Raw genomic sequence first — 13,531 nt, forward strand, 5'->3', positions numbered from 1 at the left:
GTGGAAATTCCCTGTTACGGAGGATCGGGGTCAAGGGGGAGGGGGAAGAGGACAGACCGTATTTGCAATTAGTCTCGTCCCAAATGCGGAGCGAGTTCTGGATGGACGGGCAGAATGCCCGTGTCAGAGGCCTGTATTCCTTCGGGACCCACATAGTAAAGTGGGGGACGTCGCTCCCCATCATCCTGGACTCCATCTCCACCCATCTCCTCTCCCCTGTCGGCGAGTGCCACATCGCAACCTGAGTCAACTGGGCTGCCAGGTAGTAGAAGTAGACGTTTGGTAGGCCCAGGCCCCCTCTATCCCTACGTCTGTAGAGGACTTGGCAGGATATCCTATGTCTCCTATTCTGCCATATAAATGCGCTGATTGATCTTTGTAACGGTATCAGTTGGGTTTTCGTAACTCGGATCGGCAAGGCTTGGAATAAGAACAGGATGCGCGGGAGGACGTTCATTTTAACCGAGTTAATCCGTCCGATCCAGGAGATGGGCTTGTCCGTCCACTTCTCCAGGTCTCCGGTCAGAGTGCGAATCACGGGGTCATAATTAGCAGAGTATAGGCGCAGAGGGTCGGCCGTAAGTTGTATACCCAAGTATTTCAGGGCGTCTCTTTCTATTTTGAGGCCATAGGTCTCTTGAACGCGGTGAACGGTGGCATCGGACAAATGGATCGGCATTGCGCTGGTCTTGCTCATGTTGGCCTTATAACCCGACATCGCGCCATACTCTCTTATAACTCCTTGTAGAGCGGCCATGGAGTCCAGGGGGTTAGTAACGGTAAGGAGGATATCATCGGCGTATGCCGATACGGTGAACTCACTATCCCCCACCCGTGCTCCACGTATGTTTGGGTGATGCCTTATGGCTTGGAGCAAAGGTTCCAGGGCCAGTACAAATAAGAGGGGGGAGAGTGGGCAGCCCTGTCTAGTACCGTTAAACAGCCGAAACGGCGTCATAGGGGCTCCCGTGATCCGCACTTGTGCCTGAACGTTGTGGTACATGGCCTTTGTGGTTGTTATGAATTCATCCGGGAACCCCAGGTGTTTCAGTACCGTAAATAGAAATTGCCACCGCACCCTGTCGAAAGCCTTTTCTGCGTCGATAGCTACCACCAGCGTCGGTACTTTCGATGTCACTTGTTGCCAGATCAAGCCTATATTCCTCCGAGTGTTCTCAAACAGCTGTCTATCCTGAATAAAGCCAACCTGATCGGCATGCACCAGAGAGGTCAGTAACGGGTTTAGTCTATCTGCTTGTATTTTCGCCAAGATCTTAAGATCATGGTTGATCAGCGAGATAGGCCGGTAGTTTTCAGGTGCGAGCGGGTCCTTATCGGGTTTGGGTATCAGTACCATTGTAGCTAGGGCCATTGTTGGATCCAGCCGACCCCCCTGCCGGAGGTCGGTAAAGAGCCTGGTCAGTGGAGGCACTAATTCTTCCCTAAATATTTTATAATAAGAGCCCTCGAAACCATCAGGTCCCGGTGCCTTATTGCTTTTTAAGTTAGAAATGGCTTTACTTACCTCCTCCTCGGAGATATCCGCCGCAAGGGCAACCGCGGCTTCCCCCTTAAGTTTGGTCATCCCAAGTTTATTAAGGTATTCAAGTATGATCTCTTCCTCACCTACCTCACTCGTCTGCTGGTCCGGCGTATGGTTGTATAATTGTTTATAGAAGTTTTCAAACACCTTAGCGATCTCATCGGGTCTCGTTTTGGTCGATCCGTCTGGGTGTCTTATGGCTGTTATATGAGAATGTTCCTGTCTGGGTCGCAGAGTCCTGGCAAGGAGCGAGTCCATTTTGTTGGATTTCTCGTAAAAGGACCGCCGCGACCATACCATGGAGCGCGCTGCATCGTCTAGCAACAAGGTCCGGATGTCCCTCCTGACGCCCTCCAATCGTTCGAGTGTCACCGTATCTGGGGCCGTTTGGTGTTTCAGTTCAAGGGTCCTCAGTCGTTCCAGTAGAGTTTCCAATTGAAGATGTTTCAGTTTCTTACGTCTAGTAGCCAGCTTTATGAGGGAGCCCCTGATGACAGCTTTGTGGGCTGCCCAGATCGTGCTCGCGGAGACGTCTGGGGTATCGTTCATGTCAAAGTATTCATGGATGTCTCGACGGATCTGTTCCCTCAAAACGGGATCCTGTAGCAAGGAAGTGTTCAACCTCCAATTCCATGGAGAGGCCACGCAAAGGCTGCCCAAAGTAATGGTCACATCGGCATGGTCGGACCACGAGATGTTACCGATTCTCGAGTCGACTATCCTGGGCATCCCTGTTGCATTGGCGAAAAAGAGATCGATCCGTGAATACGTACCATGCGGTGCCGAATAGTACGTGTACTCCTTATCCCCCGGGTGGTGGGCGCGCCAGACATCCACCAGGCCAGAGTCCGTCAGAAACCGGTTAAGCAACCGATCCTGGCCCCCTCGGCCCTGGGACCTCGGGGTCCCGTCCCTAGTGCTCCTGTCTACTGCCGGGTTCGGTGCGGCATTGAAGTCCCCGCCGACATAAACCATACCATGGGGCAATGTCGCAATTCTCTCCCGGAGGTTCCGCCAGTAGGCGGGGTCTGGTTGATTAGGGGCATACACGTTGATGAGGTGGATCGTATGTGAGTGCAGTATGCCCGAGACTATAATGTACCGCCCCTCTGGGTCCGACTCTTGGGCCGTTTTCCTGAAGGGGCAACTGGATTTGACCAGGATGGCCACTCCATTGCGTTTACGGAGAGACCTGGCTTCATAAGAACCCTTGAAGGCATGGTCCCTCAGGCCAAACTTGGCCTGCTTAGGAAGGTGTGTTTCCTGTATAAATGCTATATCAGTATGCAGCCTCTTGAGTTCCCTAAACAATAGGCGACGCTTCCTGGGGGCGTTGAGACCCTTGACATTCAAAGTAGAGATTTTAAGTGTCATCTTGTTTCATGGTCCCCCCGCTTCTGTAGACCGGGACATACGGGTCTCCACTCCCCCCCCCGGGTCTGATCCGAATCTTCTGCACTGACGTTTCCAGAGGCCAAGAAAAAAGAGAAACCTCCCAGGCAAATTCCAGCTCTATTACAATCTGGAATTCAAATGGATTTTATTGTAATAAGTAAGGGAACAATCTATGCACTGCAGCCACATTATCTCACAGAATGTGTTATAGTGCCTGGAGTCCACCATCCCTCAGTTCATTGTTGAACAGTTTTTGAATGGTTTCATGCTAAACCCTAGCAGTCAGAAGCTGAGCTGAAAGCATAGCTGTTATAGATAATTTTTTCTAGTTTGGCTGTTTTAAACTGAAATTTGAAATCCACTTTGAATTCCCACTTAAGTGAATAACCCTATTAGTGTTAATCCGTTTGACCACTCTACTGGCTTTTTATTTTTAAAACTATTTAGCAGGTTTAGCCCTAATATAAACATGCATGCATTTGTTAAAAGTGTTTTGATTGGGGGTAAATCTAAAAACATCTTGAATAAACTGCACATCTGCCGTTGGCAGTCTTTGAATTGTCTCCCCTTTGTCCCCGGCATAGATTTTTTGGCTGTGCTGGGGAAATGTCCTATCGGAGGATTCTGCCAATAAAATGACCAATTAGAGGCTTCTCATTGAGGAGCCTCTCATTGATTTTGAGACTTATATGCCACTTCCATAAATTTTGTGAAGCTAACAAAGTCATAAAGTAAACCTTCCCAGCAGTCTGATTGACAGCCAATGGGATGTTTCTGCAACTCTTTGTAAAAGTGCCTATTTGAAATAGAAATCAGCACCACCAGCAAAACTACTGCGTGTGGGGGCCTTCAAGCTTCCCTCAGCTCAGTTACACTTGTGGAAAATTGGGAGCTGCAGAACTTTACAAGCGCAACTGGGCCCCTGTCAAATTGGCGGTCCTGGGAGGAATTGAAGTCAGGTCAGGGCACTGCGCAGGGATGGCTATGAGAAGGCAGAGAAAGGAAGGGTGAGTAGACTCAGCCTCAACCATATATTCTCCCTAATAAATAGCTGTGACCCCAGGAAGCAAACAAAAGATATGGAAACAGGGCTAAAATATGTAAATTATGACTTGTGTGTTTGTGTCAGTCTGTGTATCTGTATCTGTGGCAGTGTAACTGTCTTAGTGTCAGTATATCTGTGTATGTCAGTGTATATCCATATCAGTATGTTTGTGTGGCATTGTATGTGGATATGGACATACATCTCAGTATTGAAATGCCAGCACTCTATAGAAATACACACCTGCATTCAAATGCCAATACTATACATAAATACATCCTTGCAGTCACACGCCACACTACCCCTGCATTCAGATACCAACATTATATATAAAGACACTCAAACATCAACGCTACACATAAATGTACACCTGCATTAGACTGTGAACACCACATACAAACATAACCCTGTATTCAGTGCATACAAATCCACAACTACATTCATGCATTCATACACACACACATACTTCAAACAAAACAAAGCGATTGTGCTTACATTCAATAGAGAAACTCTGTTCCATCATAGTGCCTAGAGTGCCCCTTTAACATACATTCACACTCCATATATACCACTTTGAATGGTGCAAAATATTTTTTAATGTGGAAAAAAAAAACTAGACTTGGAGATTTGTTTCATTCTCAACTGCAATTCGTCACAATTTGGACCAATTGGGTAATCATCCTACCTCCCCAACTTCGAGCCAAAATGCAGCCAAATCATGAACCAAGTGAAACATGCAATGACCAAGCTTTGTATTGATACATAATTATGAATTTTGCCCGTGGAGCCAAAAAAGAGAATTGATGCCTGCAAAATATATACATAACATTTGTTTATATATACTCAATGTATACTATGTTTATAATATTTATATTATGCATATATTTTGCAGTACACTGATTGACCCATTTTGGTGCCATTTTGGTTAATTAATTTTCCAAATCAGTTTTTTGCTACCAAAATTTTGCTGAACCAACCTACCCAACAAATGGCTGAAATTAGGCCTTCCTCAAAAATCTTCTATTTTCTGAAAAAATAGTTTAGCTTAAATGAATTTTAGCACAATGCTATCTAGATAGTAGAGTTAGTAGGCTTCTCTTAAACCGAGGTATTTCAGGTAGCTAATACTGTACTAGGAGGTGTGGTATTTTGATTAGCCTGGGGTAATTGTAAGCTCATATGAGAGCCGAATTATAAGGACAGCTAGGTTCATACAACTTTTGATTAATAAAAGTCATCTGGTCACACTAAGTTATTTAGCTATATACTAGGGGAAATATTGGATAATTAAATACCTCAACAATAAATGGTAACGTAGGCTTCCTAAGCCGAGATTTTGTCCCCTTCACTGTGGCAAAGACTAATTATGTAAATATATCTAATTTTTGAATGATTTATGCGAGCCCATTGAGAATTGATGGCACTCAGGACCACTAAGGGTGTTGTTCTGGTGACTGTATGACTTTTTCCCTTTTTAGCTCCCCTCTCTATCGTTTGAGAAGCAACTTTTGCCTCTGTAGCCTGGATACCTTGTTAAATATTTGTTGCCCTTACCAACAGACGTTACTATTTTTGGGATTGAAGCATACCTCTTACAGGCACTTGTCTTTGCCAATGAAAGCCATTTTTAGTGTTTGTTTCCTACACAGGAGGTGTAATTTAATGTATTTGTGATTTGGTCCTGGATGCATTCTATTTATAATATTTATTTCCTGTCTTCATTACTTACAGAATTGTGCAAAAACATTTTTTTTTAATATTATCAAGTCTGGAAAATGAAATTTCAGCCATGAAGATCAATTACCCTTATTTATACTCCAGGAATGATTACCCAGAGATTGAGGCGGATTGTGTGGTGGTAGATTGTTCTCAACAGGGAGGTCCTCAGGCTCATCATAATGTAGTTCCTCACAGTGTAACCTAAAGGCTAATGCTATATCTTCAATGCTGGGAATCAGCTGGAAATTGCGGACACATGTTAAATTATCTTATATCCCTAGCTACTTGTAACTACTAGGATATCCTATAGTGTTCTAGTAGTAGTCATAGTAACGATACTGCTGATGCTGTCAGACGGATATCATGCTAATGACTCTCGCTTGTTTGGAAACTCCTCTCCTGAACTCCTTGACAGATATCATGGTAACGACTCTGACATCTATGACAACTCCTCTCCTGAACTCCTTGACAGATATCATGGTAATGACTCTGACATCTATGACAACTCCTCTCCTGAACTCCTTGCACGGATATCCAGTGCCACAAGTAAAGTGTACCTCCTTTTGGGAGGAATGTGTGTCCAACAAAGTGCTAAAATCAAAGGTATAAATTACAGCAGCTCTAAACACTTGTGTGGAAATATTCTCACCCAAAACATCAAAAGTCAGTAAGGTGGTATAAGTGGAAACCTATACTTATAAGTAGAGCGCTGAGATATATAAGGGGAAAAACTTACCCCGTGTGGTTTGATAACAAACATGGTTGGCAATATATGTAAAAGAGATAAAAAATACAATATAGTGCAGAAGGTACATGGAATAAAAATAAAATGGAATGGTGGTGAAGTAGGAACACTCACATTTAAAGGAGTCTGTGTATGAACACTGGCTCCATAATCAAGCTTGTGTGCTTTTAAGGCAGCATCACACCTTCAATCCACGGTATGGTGTATCTAAAAGAAAAAACATGGAGAGAAGGGAAGTAATTTGCTGTCTGTTTGAAGTGATGGGAAAGGTGGCATAAGTAAAATGCTCACTTTTTTCAGAGCCTTGTAATCCCAGCTCTGAGGTATAGTAGCTTTGTGCCAATTCTTTGGGGGGAAAGGACCCCCAAAGGACTTCTTAAAATATATTAACATTAATTTATATGTACAATATAACATATAACATATAGTAAAATAAAAAAAATTAAATAAAAGAGTCCTGAATATGCCAAAACGCGTTTCACTCTTGTAGAGCTTCCTCAGTCAGACTGACTGCAGTGAGGGGTGGTGTATGTGTGTGTGTAGGGTGCAGTGGGCGTAAGGGTTTGTGAAAGGTGCTGTTTGTGTGTGAGGGGTGCTGTGTGTGAGGGAATGCTTATGACAGTGCTCCGTTAACCCATATGCATGCAGAGGGGGGCGTTTATAAAGCAGTCAACTATGCCTAAATATTTAAACCAAAGCCCATGAATCATAATGTTGCTGTCAGGTATAGCAAGTCCACTTGGTCTTGCGTGCGGAATGGATGATGTTCAGAGTTCTGATGGTGTTGTTCCTAGCTTTCCTGGTGGGTACGAAGCCTACCTGTTCGGGGGGAATCAAGGTTTGGCAGGGCCCTGGCAAGGCGAATGTCATGCTTACCTGTTCCGGAGCTTCTTCTGCCTGATCCAATGGTAGGACAAGCGCTGCAGGCTACTCGTGAGCATCTATTTGGATACAGAGGCTCCAACATCATTCTGATGTGCGAACAAATGAAAGGATGTCGAAATCAGGTCTTCAGGTGCTACAATGCAAACAGATATATAGTATAGTTAAACAACATATACCACCGGGGGCGCCACAATCACAAACATGTGAGTATATTTACCATATTTGTAGACAGGTATAATCATGTAAAGAGATAAAAACAATCGAATATATAGTGAAGTATTTAATAACACAGTATACAAAATGATAAAAACAAATACACTCACAAATGTAGTTGCACAAAAAGGACTTATGTCTCAAAAGCTTGTCAGCCCCTTCCTGGGCTAAAATCCCTTTTGCAGGTGGATCCCAGTTCCAAGATTCCAAAAAGTAGTCAGTCTTTTGTCAGCTGGACTTCAGGGCTGTGTGTGATAAATAAAATGTCTTTTGCAGGCATGCTGGCAGGCTTTATGACCGCTCGACGCGTTGACTTTTTCAGGAGCTGTGTGTCTGTTCTTCTTCCGGCTTTATAAACTGTTGAATTTGCGCGGCTTTCATTGTTGCACGCATGCGCATTGCGGCATACATTACCGCGCATGCGTGCACATCCAGCCTGGAACGCAAACAACTTTATTGATAATTTGTGCCAGCGGACACATTTCCGTATTAGACCACCTGGTCTTACGGAATAGTGTGTATGCACTTAAAAAACGAATTTTAAACGTGTAAACAATCAATATCTTGCATTTTATACAATATTAACAATAGTACCAGAATATTTATTTTAATTCATTATTTCAAATCATATTACACCAAACTTTAACATCTTATATTAAACATACATAATGAATTTGACAAATAAAAAATATATCGCAGATTAAAAATTCTAAAAATACCAAAGAGGAAAAAGAGACACAATGGTGCATTTCATATAGTGTTGTATACACATAGTTTTCTATATCTATATAGAACAAATTATAGAAATATCAATATTACAAAATTAAATGAACTATTAAGAGCTTATTCTAAAAATCATCTAGAATGATGATTATTTCATTCTGTTTTATTCGGCTGAGGGACATAGCGAGGGCATCATCGGATTCCTTTAAAAATCTTTAAAATATTAAAAAATTAATTAATTAATAAAAGATCAATAAGAATAGAATCTATAAAAATTGTAAAAATCAGTCCATAAAAACGAATAAATCCAAATCCACATTTAAACCTCTTTTAAGTCTGTGAATCCACTCTGTTTCTTTCATAGCTAGCGCTTTTTCTGTATCTCCCCCTCACCAATGAGGGGTTATTGTATCTATCCCTATACATCTAAAATCTTGGAAACTGAAATGGGTACAATTTATACAATGTTTGGGGACACTATGTTTTATGTTTCCTCTTTTTATACCGTTGAAGTGTTCCAAGATTCTAATATGTAGTTTTCTTATTGTGCGACCTACATATTGTATACCACATTTGCATTCATTTTTTGTTTGACAGTTTATAAAATTCTTTATTTTAAAAACTTCTTTAGTAGCAGTGCATGTAAATTCTGTTGTTTTCTGTTTCTGAAATTTACACGTACTGCACTGTCCACATTTAAAAAAGCCTTTTGGTTTTTCTTTAAGAAAATGATTGACATTATTACCAGAAATTACTTTTTCTTTGGTGGGTTTGATACGAGGTAAAGCGCTAGGAGCAAGAATTGATTTAAAATTCTGAGTTTTTTTATAAATGATCTGAGGTTTACTTGGTAAAATATTTTTTAAAAATTGATCCTGTTTTAAAATAGGCCAAAATTTCCTAATTGTTTTCTCAACAAGATGTGCCTTATTATTATATCTGGTTAAAAAGGAAATACTATAATCTTTATTATTTTTCTTATAAGCTTTTTTATTTTTTAAGAGTTTAGTCCTATCTTTATTTTCCACCTGTTTCTCTGAATTGATCAGTAGTTGTGAAGGATAATGTCTTTTTTCAAATTTCTTATTTAACATTTTAACCTGTTCTTTAAAATCAGTCTTATTAGTGCAGTTTCTAAGTTTAAGTTTCTATTGTTAAGCCAATACTCAATACTCTAACTGCCACCATCCAAAATGGCTTAACAATATACCGAAAGGACAACAAACGAGACTCCTTAGAAACTGCACTAATAAGACTGATTTTAAAGAACAGGTTAAAATGTTAAATAAGAAATTTGAAAAAAGACATTATCCTTCACAACTACTGATCAATTCAGAGAAACAGGTGGAAAATAAAGATAGGTCTAAACTCTTATAAAATATAACAAAGGTATAAAATCAATGATTTTATACCTTTGTTATTTGTTATTTTATGTGCATTTTCACACTCTGGGCTACTATACAAATAGGGGTAAGTGGAATTCCAATTTTGTTTTATATTATATTATTGTCTGTTTTGGGTTCCACCCCCATAGTGCCCAGTAGTGCATACATCTTTATATATCTTTTAACAATAAATATATTTTGCACTTATACTTGGAGTCTCATCAACCTGAATCACCTGGATCGCTAGCCAGTACTTGGCACCCCATAGCCTGATTTACAGAGCCTGGTACGGCTCTGGAGAATCCTATATCCCAATCAAGCTCTACGCTGTTTGTATTACAGTCAAGTTTTATATTGGTAATATTACCCATTTTTGCTGTGATCACATTGGGGAGGTGTATATACTGGTACTTGTTTATCGATTGTCCTGTTTTCTCCTACTCTCGAGCTCGGCTTTCTCTCTTACTATTCTATATGTTAAATCTGGCCATTCTAATGCCTGGTAATATGTGGTATATTTCTCTTAGCAGATTAGGGTTTGTGAGTGTTGGGTTCCCTTACATAACTGCGACAGTGAAGTTTCATAGCTTTCACGAAAAATTTGAGGTCAACATTGAGAAGTGATATAGAGCGGTAGCTCTCGCAACATGCTGGACCATTGCCCTTTTTGGGAATTTCTGTAACTTTTGCAGTGAGGGAGTGGCATTGGAACTGACCCCTGTTTGTATGGAGTTCAGCCGGACCAAGAGTTGAACTAGATTTTCCTATTATAACAAAAAAAATAACTAACTAGATAACAGCTTCTAACAGATTTTCAAAACTAAAACGTAACAAAATTTGCAAAAAATAAGTGTTTAGTATCTGGGTCGCTAATTTCACAGACCCACTACAACAATTACTGCAAGGCCACTTTACTGTCTCTCACCAAATGAAAAAAAAAAGACTGCAGGAAAACAACACAAAAAACAATGGCAAAACGCGCTCTCTCCCTGGAACACATACACTAAAACACTACAAGATTAAGGTGGACAATGACTCAAAAGCTCCCAAGACGGTAACAAGAAGGTAGAAATTAAATTTGCCCATTGTATCTTGTGCTGTTTATAGTCAAAGTGAAAAAAACATCCTTTCAGTCTAATGTATACTACCCAACCCCACTGCCTCTGAATGCCTTCATTGGCCAAGTGTCCATAACAAATCATCGTTTAATGGCTGTCCTGTAATATCAATCACAAAAAATGAGCTAATTTCATTGGACAGGCAAAAGAAAAAACAGATTGGGCAAACAAGCATTACATCACACAAAGGAAGGAGCTGATTGACCCAGAATACATTGCTTCATTCTCTTCCTTTCCCTTTCCTCCCACTGTTTACTACTTTTCAGCCATAAGAATGATTTAAAATGTTTGATTCGTTGTGGGTCCATTCGGTTTCATTGCAATTTTGTTGTTGCGGTAATTCGTAAATTCAAAGGTTAAAACTTCAAATTAAGAAAGAAGAAGGTCAGCTTGCAAAGTAAATGGTTTACTAAGATGCCAGATAGCCTCCCTGGCCATCTCTACTCAAGGCAAACTATTTGCAGAGGTTTGCCAAAGGGGTGAACGTGTCTAATTATCACAAGTACAAAAAGTGCTCTTTGCTGTAAGCTGCTTATATGGTGACTTATCCCTGAAACAAATATTAAATAGCTGCTACTAGACACGTGACGGTTCCCCCAAACTACACACACAAACATGCAAAAATTCAAGTGAGCTAAGTGGTATAAACCCACTCACGAACACACAGTGGAGTGCTATGTATGAATAACACTTACCCTTATATAAAGGGGAATATATTTACGCTAAAAATAAAGGAAATATAATATAGTGCAATAAATAATAAAACTACATAAGTGAGTACTAAATGTTGGATGCACTCACATGGGACAGAGCCAAATAAGGATACAATCAAGTCACAACGCAAGGGTATGTAAGGTCACACCAAAACCTTTTCCTGTTCTTTGATCTTGGAGTTCTTCAGAAAAGGTAATAAAGCAGAGTGGGAGACAAGCCCCTAGTGTGATATTGTAAAGGTAATGTATATATAGAGCATTCAGTACAGGTTCTGCTCACCTATATGAGAGCCAATGAACTGCGCTCTTAGTAAAACAGCTATGGTGGGCCCTTCCTTTTTTGGAACAAGCAGGTTGGTCAGGAATCTTTGAGACTTGATATAGTTTACACCAATTTATTTAAACAATACAACAAATAAATATATAAAAACAATAAAATGTTGCAAGATACCAAAGGTAGATAAAATGTTCAAAAAATGTCTAACTATGCCCCTGTGATTGGTGAAGACAGCTCCATGATTTCTCTACATGTGGGACAGTAGGGAACGAACCCTGGACAGTGGGACAGGAACCTGAAAGTGTGAAGTTTGGGGGTTATGCAGTGTCAATAGAACTAAAGACAAGGTTGGATTAACATAGGGACTATTGGCTGTAGCTCCAGGCCCATGCTGTATAATAGGCCCAAGCATCAAATACATGCATATTCCCTAAATCGTAAAGGAATTGCCTTATGAGATTATTTATTTTTCCATAGCTTATGTGAGTGGCCTAAAATTGGATATAGTTTGCAGACAAGGACCTCTCCTTCGAGGCAGTGGTCCCTGAAGAAACGCATGCTTACTATAGTAAGAAAGATAGGTGGCCCCCTGGATGCTGCTAGCAGAAAGCAGCGCTATCATTAACAGGCAAGAACACCTAGCAGAGAGAAGAGCTGTAACAGGCAACCATAACTAGAAAAGAGAAGAGCTGTAATCGGCAGTCACAGCAATCAAATAGCAGAGGTATGATTAACAGTCACCAACCCCAAGCACCTACACCTCTAAGCAGCATAAACACTATAGATAGCGGTAGTGATTATGGTGTCTACAGTCTCTTGGCACCATCTATTGGTTTAACACCAAATTGTTCCATTTACATGTGGCAAGGGACCACCGTGATACATTCATAATGTGGAATTAGCTGAAACACAGACACAAAACTAGACACAGACAAAGCACAAACAACATGATGAATAGTCAAAAAAACAAACAACAAAACACAGACATAGAAAAGCACAAAGTCACACAAAGATAAACATACATAAAAATAAATTTGCTTGTAGCCTCCCCCTTTCCTACCTGCGTAAGAACACCAGAATGCAGATTGGCCAGGGGAGGGTTCACTCCTCACTTTGGTAGCTGGGCTGCCTGTTGCTCACAGTTCTTGTCTCAGCTGGCTGTGTCTGCCTTTTACAGCTCGTTTGTCTTTTAGTTGTGGCTGCATAGTTCTTCTCTCTGCTAGGTGAACATGGTATATACTCAACAAATAATGACCAACTTTCTTATTGTAAATGTTTGTGGATCGCAACTACTAACAATGGCCTGAATTTATTAAGCTTTCCAAATGATTTTTGATGACAAAGAGAAAAAAGACTGCAATGGAACTTTTGTAGATAAATCATTTGGATTTTTAAACAGTATTGAATTGTTTGAAAAACGTATGGCCTTGATTGTTGATTTAATATATTTGGATAAACGTTTAAAATAAGTATTCAGTTTTTTCAAAAAATCATATAAAATAAATCTAGCAATACATAAAATAATATCAAAATATATATATTTTTTCAAAATATTAAATAATTTTAAAAGTTTATCCAAAAATATCAAATCTTTTGAAAAGCTTATGCAAATATTTTAAATTCAAATCAGGGGAAAGCTCCTAATTGAATTAGGTCCTACAAAATTAACAGAAGAGAAGAGAGTGCAATAAGAGTTGAGGAAGTGGGCCCATAAATTAAGGTAAGTATAAAATGAGAAGGCACTTTCACTTGTGTTTATAAAAAAAAAAAACA

Source organism: Pelobates fuscus, chromosome 10 (assembly GCF_036172605.1).
Source record: "Pelobates fuscus isolate aPelFus1 chromosome 10, aPelFus1.pri, whole genome shotgun sequence".
Lineage (NCBI taxonomy): Eukaryota > Metazoa > Chordata > Amphibia > Anura > Pelobatidae > Pelobates > Pelobates fuscus.